This window comes from Oncorhynchus clarkii, unplaced genomic scaffold (assembly GCF_045791955.1).
Source record: "Oncorhynchus clarkii lewisi isolate Uvic-CL-2024 unplaced genomic scaffold, UVic_Ocla_1.0 unplaced_contig_13405_pilon_pilon, whole genome shotgun sequence".
NCBI classification, from domain to species: Eukaryota; Metazoa; Chordata; class Actinopteri; order Salmoniformes; family Salmonidae; genus Oncorhynchus; species Oncorhynchus clarkii.
The window spans coordinates 59,909-74,005 of record NW_027258214.1 but is presented as its reverse complement, the minus strand read 5'-3'; positions in this window follow the sequence as shown (position 1 = coordinate 74,005).

Below are 14,097 nucleotides of genomic sequence, written 5' to 3'. Positions count from 1 at the left end.
AACTGATTCTAGAATCTTAAATAGACTATTTTGTACATAATTGTCACTAGTGATAAATCAAGATGTATATTCCAAATGTTCCCTAACCAATTTGCTCATGGGCTAGATATATTTTAGTATCATTGTGAGGGATATAAAAGCTAGCCTTTCCTTTCCTAACTGCCTGTGTATATTGGTTCCTAACTTCCCTGAAAAGTTGCATATCGCGGGGGCTATTCGATGCTAATGCTGTACGCCACAGGATGTTTTTGTGCTGGTCGAGGGCAGTCGGGTCAATATCTGTTCCTGGTTCTACATTTTTTGAATGGGGCATGTTTATTTAAGATGGTGAGGAAAGCACTTTTATAGAACAACCAGGCATCCTCTACTGATGGGATGAGGTCAATATCTTTCCAGGTTACCCGGGCCAGGTCGATTCGAAAGGCCTGCTCGCTGAAGTGTTTTATGAAGCGTTTGACAGTGATGAGGAGTGGTCGTTTGGCCCGAAGACCCGTTACGGACGCAGGTAATGTGGCAGGGATCGCTGAGATACACAGCAGAGGTGTATTTGGAGCGCAGGTTGGTTAGGATGATATCTATGAGGGTGCTATTGCAGATTAAGAGAACGTACGCAGCAGGTTAGGAGAATTAGGTTAAGGTTAGGACTTTTCATCCTAACCTGCTACGAGAAGTCACTTCCGGTCGTAGCTGTATCGAAGGGGCGTGTTTTTAGGGAGTCCCAGGTGGGGGCAGTAGAACACTGTCTGTGAGCATGCTGTGTAGATCTGCTGCCACACTCAAGCTACAAATCAGCAATAAGAAGCTTCTACAATCTGGGCCCTGTTGAAATACATACTTCCATCTTCCCTTTTGAAAGACAGGGATAGGTTTTTGATTAAGGTCTCCACTAAAGCAATACCCAATATAGTGTTATTGTGATTATTGGCTAGGTACTTTCACTTATTTAATCTCTGATTAGTGATCACGTTGAGGGAGAAAGGAGGCATGTTTTGGTGTTCCAACAGAGAAAACCCTGATCTTGTATTGTGGGAAATGCTGTGTTGGGGTTATTGAGTTTCTGTTCGTTTTATAATGCTCAAGATGCCCATTTCATTTGCTTTATCTGTCTAGTATTCCTCTCCATCTTACACAAGCCATAAAAAAACATCCCTTTATTGCAGACACAAAATTAGCTGTGTTTTAAAAGAAATTAACCCTCGGCTTTGGCAGCTGTTGCAAATCCTAAGGGAAACTTACACTTCAAACCAATTTATGACAATCATCTTTATTAGCTTTAAAAAATAAAAATAAATGTATCGATCAAACCATTTAGTCTATACACCCCCACACGCATTCAGCAAACAGTGACTGACCTTGAGCTGTCAGTGAGTGGAAGACTGGAGTGTTTCTCCGACGAGCCCCCCACTGTGCAACTCCTCCAGGAGGGCGTGTTTGTGTTCGTGTGTGAACTCCCTCTAGCCTTCACTCCAACACTCAGCAATACTGTATCCTTCAGCATGAAGCCAGTCTGCTCTTCTAATCTGTGCTGTTATAGACTTTGCCTATTGCACAAAGTACACTCTTTGTAAAAAGAGGAGCCTACAGGAAATGAAACGTTTACCTTAAAAAATAACTTAACTTCATTGTTTGGATGATGCTTGAAATCTTAAATCCATAAATTGTTGTCAAATTTTCCACATCTGCTGCATTTGGAACACACTCACACACATAAACGTGTGCATGCTTTATCTAATAACGCTACAAGAATGCAGAGGAGAAATGACCATAATCACCTAGCTCTTGAGGTAGGCTTAATAACCATAGACTGCTACACCTGGGAAAGAGTCAACACAGAGGTGGTGGGAGAAAAGACAGTCACTGATCTATATTTACTGCAGAGAGACAGAGGGAGAGGTGGTGAGATGGTGACAGGGTCCTACATAATGCATGAAGGCCAGGCGGCCCCTCAGTGCAGCAGCACTGCCTTGTCTTCATCCACCAACCCACCAGCTCTCCTACTGAACATCCATCTGGCTACCGTTTCCTACTGCACACCCATCTGGCTACCACCTACTGCACATCCATCTGGCTACCACCTCCTACTGCACATCCATCTGGCTACCACCTCCTACTGCACATCCAGCTGGTTACCACCTCATACTGCACATCCATCTGGCTACCCTCTCCTACTGCACATCCATCTGGCTACCACCTCATACTGCACGTCCAGCTGGCTACCATCTCCTACTGCACACTCAGCTGGCTACCATCTCCTACTGCACACTCAGCTGGCTACCACCTCCTACTGCACATCCAGCTGTCTACCACCTCCTACTGCACATCCAGCTGTCTACCACCTCCTACTGCACATCCAGCTGGCTACCATCTCCTATTGCACATCGAGCTGGCTACCCTCTCTTACTGCACATCCAGCTGGCTACCATCTCCTACTGCACATTCATCTGACTACCATCTCCTACTGCAGAGTCAGCTGGCTACCATCTCCTACTGCACATGCAGGATACAATCTCCTACTGCACATTCATCTGGCTACCACCTCCTACTGCACATCCAGCTGGCTACCACCACCGGGATGATTAGGCTTTAATTACCGAGGGCCACACTGACATATTCCCAATAACTGGATATGTCTAAGAGCTCCCGTTGCCCCGAGCGGGGCACAAAATAATCCATTGGAGTCGGTGATGAAATCCAAAGCTGTGAGGTGAGGAGGATGACCGTCTCACAGACTTCCCAAGCGGGGGTCACAGACAGGCAAAATACACCCTTCTAGCAAAGCAACCACTGAATAGACTACCGATACTCAATACAATGCGAATGCCAAGAAGTTTATTCTTGTACGTATGTTTGTTGCATGTTTTTAATGCAATGCATTTATTAGACAGCTCATGCACATCATCCTTTCATGTAATGCTATCTTTATGGTTCCCTACATGCCTAATGGTACTTTTCACCGGCGAATCATCTCGGCACCAGACACCAGTGTCAGAGCATAATGAACACCAGACACCAGTGTCAGAGCATAATGAACACCAGACACCAGTGTCAGAGCATAATGAACACCAGACACCAGTGTCAGAGCATAATGAACACCAGACACCAGTGTCAGAGCATAATGAACACCAGACACCAGTGTCAGAGCATAATGAACACCAGACACCAGTGTCAGAGCATAATGAACACCAGACACCAGTGTCAGAGCATAATGAGCACCAGACACCAGTGTCAGAGCATAATGAACACCAGACACCAGTGTCAGGACATAATGAACACCAGACACCAGTGTCAGAGCATAATGAACACCAGACACCAGTGTCAGAGCATAATGAACACCAGACACCAGTGTCAGAGCATAATGAACACCAGACACCAGTGTCAGAGCATAATGAACACCAGACACCAGTGTCAGGACATAATGAACACCAGACACCAGTGTCAGAGCATAATGAACACCAGACACCAGTGTCAGGACATAATGAACACCAGACACCAGTGTCAGGGCATAATGAAGCTGTGACCTGGAAGGAGCTACAGGGAGGGGAAATCTCAACTCCACCTCCCACTTGGTTGGCTGATCAACACTGCCAGATGTGACAATAATGTCCCCTAAACCGCTGGCGCTGCCAACATCCTGCAGACACCTGGCACCGCTCAATGATTGTTCTGTTGCACAGCCAATAGGGTTTGTATCAGGGCAGTTGTTACTGTTTTTACCAGGGATGTCTTTGTAGATTTGTAGTGTATTATTTGACTCTTTCTGTAGCTTGTCTCTAGCACGGTCACACTACTCATTCTGATCATTCACAATTTCCCACAATGCACATTGCAGATTTCTATATCTGCATCCCAAATGGCATCCTTTTCACCCAAAGTAGTGCACTATGTAGAGAATAGTTTAATTTGTCACATGGCTGTGGCTGAGAACTGTAATTAGGCAGCCTGTTTTGAATCGATGTCAACATTTCCAATACAGTCCTGGGGTGTTGGTGTGTTGAATAGTCTGGTCTAGACAGAGGATGAGTCACACACGAGCCAACATGCCCGCAGGTAAGGAACGACTGGGAGAGGTAAACACTAGCTAGCTAGCTTTTTTTCCCTGTCACATTTTATACAGCCTGGCAGAGAGACAAGAGAAAAGGAAGAACACACACCTGGGTCCATGTGAAAAACACTTCATCAATTAAACACTTCTTCAATCGACTCTTCACTTGGATCAAACTAGGAAATATTCATCATGTAGCCTATTGACCAATCTGAATAACGTCCCTGGTCTGGTGTTCTGGGTTAAAGGTGGGCATTACCTGATGTACAGCTCTGACATCAGACTGACTGCTCGCTTCGGACAATGTTATGCTACAGCCATCTTTACAAGAACACCAAAGCATTAGGGACACAATGTAATGTAGCTACACTACTGTTCAAAAGTTTAGGGTCACTTAGAAATGTCCTTGTTTTCCATGAAAACATATATGAAATGAGTTGCAAAATGAATAGGAGATATAGTCAAGACGTTGACAATGTTATAAATAATGTTTTTTTTATTAAAATAATAATTGTGTCCTTCAAACTTTGCTTTTGTCAAAGAATTGCAGCAATTACAGGTTTGCAGACCTTTTGGCATTCTAGTTGTCAATTTGTTGAGGAAACCTGAAGAGATTTCACCCCATGCTTCCTGAAGCACCTCCCACAAGTTGGATTGGCTTGATGGGCACTTCTTACGTACCATATAATCAAGCTGCTCCCACAACAGCTCAATAGGGTTGAGATCCGATGACTGTGCTGGCCACTCCATTATAGAAAGAATACCAGCTGACTGCTTCTTCCCTAAATAGTTATTGCATAGTTTGGAGCTGTGCTTTGGGTCATTGGCCAGTTGTAGGAGGAAATTGGTTCCAATTAAGTGCCATCCACAGGGTATGGCACGGCGTTTCAAAATGGAATGATAGCCTTCCTTCTTCAAGATCCCTTTTACCCTGTACAAATCTCCCACTTTACCACCATCAAAGCACCCCCAGACCATCCCATTGCCTCCACCATGCTTGACAGATGGCGTCAAGCACTCCTCCAGCATCTTTTCATTTTTTTCTGCATCTCACGAATGGTCTTCTGTGTGATCTGAACACCTCAAAGTTAGATTTGTCTGTCCATAACACTTTTTTCCAATCTTTCTCTGTCCAGTGTCTGTGTTCTTTTGCCCATCTTAATTCTTTTATTTTATTGGCCAGTCTGAGATATGGCTTTTTCTTTGCAACTCTGCCTAGAAGGCCAGCATCCCGGAGTCACCTCTTCACTGTTGACTTTGAGACTGGTGTTTTGTGGGTACTATTTAATGAAGCTGCCAGTTGAGGACTTGTGAGGCGTCTGTTTCTCAAACTAGACACTCTAATGTACTTGTCCTCTTGCTCAGTTGTGCACTGGGGCCTCCCACTCCTCTTTCTATTCTGGTTAGAGCCAATTTGCGCTGTTCTGTGAAGGGAGTAGTACACAGCGTTGTACGAGATCTTCAGTTTCTTGGCAATTTCTCGCATGGAATAGCCTTCATTTCTCAGTACAAGAATAAATTGATGAGTTTCAGAAGAAAGGTCTTTGTTTCTGGCCATTTTGAGCCTGTATACGAAACAACAAATACTCCAGATACTCAACTAGTCTAAAGAAGGCCCGTTTTATTGCTTCTTTAATCAGGACAACAGTTTTCAGCTGTGCTAACATAATTGCAAAAGGGTTTTTTAATGATCAATTAAACTTTTAAAATTAGAAACTTGGATTAACTAACACAATGTGCCATTGGAACACAGGAGTGATGGTTGCTGATAATGGGCCTCTGTAGGTCTATGTAGATATTCCATAGAAAAATCTGCAGTTTCCAGCTACAATAGTCATTTACAACATGAACAATGTCTACACTGATTCTCTGATCAATTTGATGTTGTTTTAATGGACACAAAAAAATGTGCTTTTCTTTTAAAAACAAGGACATTTCTATGTGACCCCAAACTTTTGAACGGTAGTGTACGTATAGATAATGCCAATTAGGAATCCCCAGCTTCGAATTCAATGAGCTGAAGATGGAATCCACCTCTGTTTCTTTCCATGCCTCGATGCATTAGCTTGTTTCTCCAAGCTGCCAGACACCAGACACCAGAGAACTGCAGAAGGACTGCAGGGTAAACTGGGGGGTGAAAAACACTTATTTGGAGCTTCTGTGTTTGTTGTTGAGGATCTGACTGTTCTGTGAGGCAGGGAGGGAATATGTATGTTGGTGGGAAAATGACATTGATGCATTCTCAACTGGAACAAACTGTTTTATCTCACGGGTTGTCTTGTCCAGCCCGGGGCATGTTTGTTACTTCTTGGGATATCTCACACATCTACAGGGCCGAGTGAAAGTCTACACACCCCTTGCACCTTGTCTTCACATTTTGGGGGATTTTATATTTTTCCTACAGATCTACACAACCTACTCCATATTTTATTTAGAAATTATTATTATTTTTATTATTATTTTTTACCCCTTTTTCTCCCCAATTTCGGGATATACAATTGGTAGTTAGTCTTGTCCCATGGCTGCAACTCCTGCACGGACTCGGGAGAGGCGAAGGTCGAAAGCCATGCGTCCTCCGAAACACGACCCAGCAAAACCGCACCGCTTCTTGACACACTGATCGCTTAACCCGGAAGCCAGCCGCACCAGTCAAAGGAAACACCGTACAGCTGGCGACCGAAGTCAGAGTGCATGCCCCCGGCCGCCATAAGGAGTCGCTAGAGCACGCTGGAACAAGGACATCCCAGCCGGGCAAACCCTCCCCTAACCTGGACGATGTTGGGTCAATTGTGCAGTGCAGTCAGCTGCGACACAGCCCGGGATCGAACCCGGATCGGTAGTGACATCTCTACCGCTGCGTCACTCGGGAGGCGCCACTCTTGATTACGTATGTCTTCACAGCCCAGAGTTACTTCTTGTTGAAAGTCTTTTAGGCAGCCATTACAGCTGGGAAATCATTCTGAATAAGATTCTACCAAACTCTTATGGCAACATACATCCATTGTTTTTGTCAAAATTGCTCAAGCTCATTACATTTGGTTGGGAGTCATTGATGGAAGCAATATTCAAATTTTGTTTCAGATTTTCAAGCAAATTTAAGTCAGGATTGAGACTGGACCCCTCAGGAACACTCAACACCTCTTGGATACATGTGTGTTGACATAAGAGTTGTACAAGGTTGGTAGAATGTTATTCAGAATGATCCACAGCTGTAATGGCTGCTAAAGGTGCTTCCATCAAGTATTACGTCTGGAGTATGAAGACATATGCAATCCGAGACCAGAGACGAATGGCGCAGCAGTCTAAGGCACTGCATCTCAGTGCTAGAGGCATCACTACAGACCCTGGTTCGATTCCAGGCTGTATTTACAAATGGCTGTGATTGGGAGGCCCAAAGGGAAGCGCACAATTGGCCCAGCGTCATTAGGGGTTGGCCGGGGGTTGGCCGGGGTAGGCCGTCATTGTAAATAACAATTTGTTATTAATGACTGACTTTCCTAGTTAAATAAATTAATATAAATGTTATTTTAATGTGTATTAATTTAGGAACATTTTCTATAAGTTTCTTTAACTTTGGAAATGTGGAGCAGGTTGTGCAGATCTGTAGGAAAAATGTACATTTGAATCCCTTTTTAGATGTCATTTTAAGGCAGCAGAATGTGAAAGGGGTGTGTAGACTTTCACCAGCGACTACATATCTTTTCCCCTCTTTTTTAACATGAACACACTCATTGTCATCAACATGAACACACTCATTGTCATTAACATGAACACACTCATTGTCATTAACATGAACACACTCATTGTCATTAACATGAACACACTCATTGTCATTAACATAAACACACTCATTGTCATTAACATGAACACACTCATTGTCATTAACATGAACACACTCATTGTCATTAACATGAACACACTCATTGTCATTAACATGAACACACTCATTGTCATTAACATAAACACACTCATTGTCATTAACATAAACACACTCATTGTCATTAACATGAACACACTCATTGTCATTAACATGAACACACTCATTGTCATTAACATGAACACACTCATTGTCATTAACATGAACACACTCATTGTCATTAACATGAACACACTCATTGTCATTAACATGAACACACTCATTGTCATCAACATGAACACACTCATTGTCATCAACATGAACGCACTCATTGTCATCAACATGAACGCACTCATTGTCATTAACATGAACGCACTCATTGTCATTAACATAAACACACTCATTGTCATTAACATAAACACACTCATTGTCATTAACATAAACACACTCATTGTCATTAACATAAACACACTCATTGTCATTAACATGAACACACTCATTGTCATTAACATAAACACACTCATTGTCATTAACATAAACACACTCATTGTCATTAACATGAACACACTCATTGTCATCAACATGAACACACTCATTGTCATTAACATGAACACACTCATTGTCATTAACATGAACACACTCATTGTCATTAACATGAACACACTCATTGTCATTAACATGAACACATTCATTGTCATTAACATGAAATCACTGGGAATCTTATGACGTGATCGGGGTATCCCTCAATATTAAAAACTACTCATGGGCTATAAGGGACGGTGGGTGAAAAATGACTCTCATTTCTAATTTCATAACCTGTCCGATAGATTGATCTCGTGTAGGTACAATGGGCAGTAGGTACGAGGGGTGTGTGTGGTGATTGTCTGTAATTACACGCAGAGGCACATTAAGTCTGACAGATACATGGAGGCTGCTTGATGAGGGTGCCCATTTCAATTAAGGACATTAAATGAGAAAACCTTATAGAGTAGCTCCCTGCCAGACATAAGCAGAATTAATACACTGCACAGGCTCATTAACTAGCATGTTAATTGCACCCTAATTAACCATTTAGTTATTTGAGTACCCTTTTATCATTTAGTCACAGTCAAAAGGAGAAGAAATGGCAGGTATGTCATCACCTTGGTTACTAACAGTTGTAATTCATCCATCATGGGTCTTGGGTTGAAAGTAGAACAAAATTAATTTCCATTGCCTCAACAAGACAATGGAATGCAACGTCTCCACATTGAATGTGAAATTAAATGAACTGATGAAAGAGTGCTTGTAGGCCTACTCCCATATTGATGGTTGATTGGTCAAATAATGAACCTGTCACTGTAAGCAGGTGAGAGAACGTGATTAGGAAAAGGAACCAAAATGGCCGCCAAGGTGTGAGCATAGAGAGAAGATCTTTGTATCTGTGCCATTATGACGTCTATGACAGTACATTTTCTTCTTCTCGATTGGCTGATCCCTCCTGATGTCCCGGTTAGACATGACTCCAACAGGGTGCAACCTTTCTTCTATGAAAAAAGAAATCCCCAATGTATTTACAGGGACTGGCCAAGAAAAGAGAGACCACTGGCCAGTGTGATTCTACTATTTATTACACATATTACATTCTTAAATACAAATGATTCACTCAACAGTTCTTGCATAGAGATATTACAATACCAATTTAAAAAAGAATTATGAAACAAACCAGTAACAAAAATAAATCTTTCCTTTTTCCATAATAAAGAACATTGTCATACTAACATCATAGAAATAATAATTTTGAAAACACTTTGTACAGCAAAGAAAAGGAGTAAGAACGAGAGTACAGTCAGGAATATGGGTGGGGGGCGCTGGTAGGAAAAGGTGCTGTTTCACTAAGGATGGTCTACAATACATTTTCATTTACTCCAACACAAAGCAGTCATTTACTCCCACACAAAGCAGTGATTTACTCCCACACAAAGCAGTGATTTACTCCCACACAAAGCAGTGATTTACTCCCACACAAAGCAGTGATTTACTCCCACACAAAGCAGTGATTTACTCCCACACAAAGCAGTGAAAGCCATTGTTGTATAACCAAGTTCTGATGCACAAAGACAAGTTAAAAATGACGTGTCGACTGCAGACACAAAGTAAATGTGAAATGTTTTCTCTGTTTCAGTAGTTCTTTGAATGTTTTTACTAACTTACTGACGTGTCTCTGATCACAAACAGGAAACGTGATGCGTCTCTGACCGGAACCTGGAAACAGGAAATACATCAACACTGGTGTGTGCATAATGATGTTTCAGGGAGACGAATTTGGGACGTAACATCCAAAGTTCATGTGGTGGTCAGACAGCTGACATGGGAGTGGGCTTGAAGATGAGGACCGAGTGCACAGCAAACACCTGTCATACAGTACATCAAGATGCAGTGTATAGCTACCCACAACTGTAAAACAATCCAAATGCCTGTCTTTCTTTTAAATGTCGTAACAAATTGTAGTGCTGAATTATACCGACTGAATGTGAGGTGATTCATTATTGTTAAAATTTGACCTCCCTTTTTTCTCTACAATTTTGATATTATCTCATCGCTGCATCTTCCCAACAGGCTCGGGAGGCAAAGGTGGAGTCATGTGTCCTCCGAAACATGACCCACCTAACCGCGCTCCTTAACATCCGCAATAATGTGTCAGAGGAAACACCATTCAACTGGTGACCAAGGTCAGCCTGCAGGCATCCGGCCTGTCACAAGGAGTCGCTAGAGCACGATGAGCCAAGTAAAGATCCCCCGGCCAAACCCTTCCCTAAACCAAACCCTCCCCTAAACCGGGCAATGCTGAGCCAATTGTGCAATTATGAGACTCCCGGGCACAGCCTGGGAACGAACCCGGGTCTGTAGTAACACCTCTTGCAGCGCCACTCGGCAGGCCAGAATGAAGCTTCATTTTGACTCTGCTTTGGATGAGCCTCCCCAAATGTGAACTCTGTTCAAGAACACAGTGAATCTTGTTGTACAATAAGAAAAAAAGATTATATCACAATCAACATCTCAGTAATCAACTGGTAGCTAGCATTTACAGAGAGAACTTACATGAGACCATTTAGTTAAGTTGTTGTCTTGACGGTTTCACCCTGGAATACTGAAAGGTCTGAACACAGCGAGCTGCCAATAGAGGAAACATTAAATCACAGTCCCAACTACTCTAAAACCTTTGTTGCTTGTTTCTTGCTGTGTTTCCTACAATAAAACGGGTTTTGATTCTGATCAACCACCACAACGGTGCATTTTTTGGTCTTTCATGCTGGTTTATTGGAACCAATCAGACACATGGATATTGGACAGTAGGCCTCAAGGGAGATTGTGGTAAAGGTTTGATATACACAGAACATTATTACCGGGTTCCTCTTTTGGTCTCTTCCTAGTAGTTTATACAAATCATTGAGATGTCGTGTGCAATGCATTCAACCTCCCTGCGTGTGTTTGTGCACAGTTAATCTAGATGGGCCTGGAGGTCTGGGTTGTGTTCATCCAGGACCACTGTAGCAAAAGGTTTTAAAACGTCAATACGGTAGCTTGTTTCACACATTCATTTCCTCCCTACTGAACATGACCCTGGAGTTTGCGAGTAGCAGGACAGGAGGCTGACACTTTCTGGCAAACTAGAGTAGTTGGGAAGTCTCACTCCGAGGAGAGGAGAGGAGAGGAGGAGAGGAGAGAGAGAGAGAGAGAAGTTGGGAAGTCTCACTCCATTGAGAGGAGAGGAGAGGAGAGAGAGAAGTTGGGAAGTCTCACTCCATTGAGTCCCGTTAGAGGGCTGACCGGCGCTGACCAGCACTGCTAAGGGAGCAGAATTCACTCCACATTACCTCGATGACCCTGCTGTCAACGTGCCCTCCCATTGGCCAATGTCAGCCAATTCAGTGGGCAGCTCTGAGAGGCTAGCGCTGGATGATGCTAACAGCTAACGGAGCAGATGTCTATATGGCAAATGGCAAGGGGCTAGCAAAAAAATGTCAACAGCGAGCTAATGTTTGTCTGTCTTCTCGCCAAGTGATGTGTGCGTTTCTGCACCTTCCAATTCTTACACAGTTCAGGGTGAGGAAAGATGACGGTGATGATAATAATGAAGAGAAGACAAAATGAAAGTGAATCCCACTGCCTGGCTTGTGCTTACCAGTACCACCGATATGACTGCACAGCAATCCGACTGCCTGGCTTGTGCTTACCAGTACCACCGATATGACTGCACAGCAATCCGACTGCCTGGCTTGTGCTTACCAGTACCACCGATATGACTGCACAACAATCCCACTGCCTGGCTTGTGCTTACCAGTACCACCGATATGACTGCACAACAATCCCACTGACCTTTCTGGGTGCTAATGCCATGCAGACAGACAACAGTACAATCACAATAACTCACTCACTCACCCTCCAAAAAACCTTTAACCGTAAGAAGAAGAATCCTCCCTCCACATTAAATACATTTCCCACATCCCACCTTGACTAGAAGCATCTCGGCCTATTGAAATGAACTGTAGACATGAGCAGAATTCTGTTAGAAATGTGAGGGCCGACAAAGTCTCTGTCTGTATGCTTTTGTTGCCCTCCGTAGTTCTGTAGGGGGGTTGGCCAAGTACTCTCATAGACCAATGTGTCATTTCAAGCATGTTGAAGAGTTCATAGGCTTGGTACTTTGATGTTCAGGATCTGTGCGCTCCAAAATGAACTGTTCTCAGCAAAACATATAGGGAAAGAGAAGAGATTTTAGAAAATAAATTAAGTAACCTGTACACATCATTTACGATATCCTTTGCAGTCTGTGCTTCGGTAGCTGTTTTGCTACTTGTCTTTCGCGTGTGCATATGGCAGTCCACACAAGAACAGTATGTGTCCAAGCCAACGTTTGCTGAGTTTCAAGACTTTCCTGTTCAAGACCGAAGGGTTTACAAATGACATTTTTTACAAAAGTTTCAAAAGTGTCGCTGCGCAGCTGTGGAGGGGAACTCAGAGAGGAGGCAGAGAGGAGATAGAGAGGAGGCAGAGAGGAGGCAGAGAGGAGACAGAGAGGAGACAGAGAGGAGACAGAGAGGAGGCAGAGAGGAGACAGAGAGGAGACAGAGAGGAGGCAGAGAGGAGGCAGAGAGGAGACAGAGAGGAGGCAGAGAGGAGACAGAGAGGAGGCAGAGAGGAGACAGAGAGGAGACAGAGAGGAGGCAGAGAGGAGACAGAGAGGCGGCAGAGAGGCGGCAGAGAGGAGGCAGAGAGGAGACAGAGAGGAGACAGAGAGGAGGCAGAGAGGAGGCAGAGAGGAGACAGAGAGGAGACAGAGAGGAGACAGAGAGGAGGCAGAGAGGAGGCAGAGAGGAGATAGAGAGGAGGCAGAGAGGAGGCGTAGAGGAGGCAGAGAGGAGGCAGAGAGGAGACAGAGAGGAGGCAGAGAGGAGACAGAGAGGAGGCAGAGAGGAGGCAGAGAGGAGGCAGAGAGGATACAGAAGAGAGGAGACAGAAGAGAGGAGACAGAGAGGAGACAGAGAGGAGGCAGAGAGGAGGCAGAGAGGAGGCAGAGAGGAGGCAGAGAGGAGACAGAGAGGAGGCAGAGAGGAGGCAGAGAGGAGACAGAGAGGAGACAGAGAGGAGGCAGAGAGGAGACAGAGAGGAGACAGAGAGGAGACAGAGAGGAGGCAGAGAGGAGGCAGAGAGGAGGCAGAGAGGAGTGCATCTGGAGAATAGGAGTATGAATATTATAGTTCAATGTGGTCATCAGTTGTCTGACCAGGGACTGGGTCAATGTCTTCCAGTTGACCTTTGACTCCTTACAAGAGGAGTTTGACTGGGTTGGCTTTGCAAAGTAGCCTTGTCCTGTGGTTGTTTGCAGAAAATGGGACGACAACTCTTCTACTCTTTATACGACACAAGCGTCAGCCGGTATTGTGTTACTGTCTCCAGGCAGAATCCCCATCTGGCAGTATCAGATTTCCAGGACTCGGGTGAGGCAGAGCTGCTTTGGGAACAACATTAGACCAGACTGTCTGTTTATCTGTCTGTACAAAAACACCATGATTCCGTGCCCAATGCAGCCCCACAGACCCTGTCCGTTTGTCTTGCTCTCCCATGTCTCCCAAGGCTGATCCGATCCTTGATCTGATGCAACCAAGATTTTGATTGAACTCTCTCTCTCAGTACCCTTTTCAACACAACGGTGACG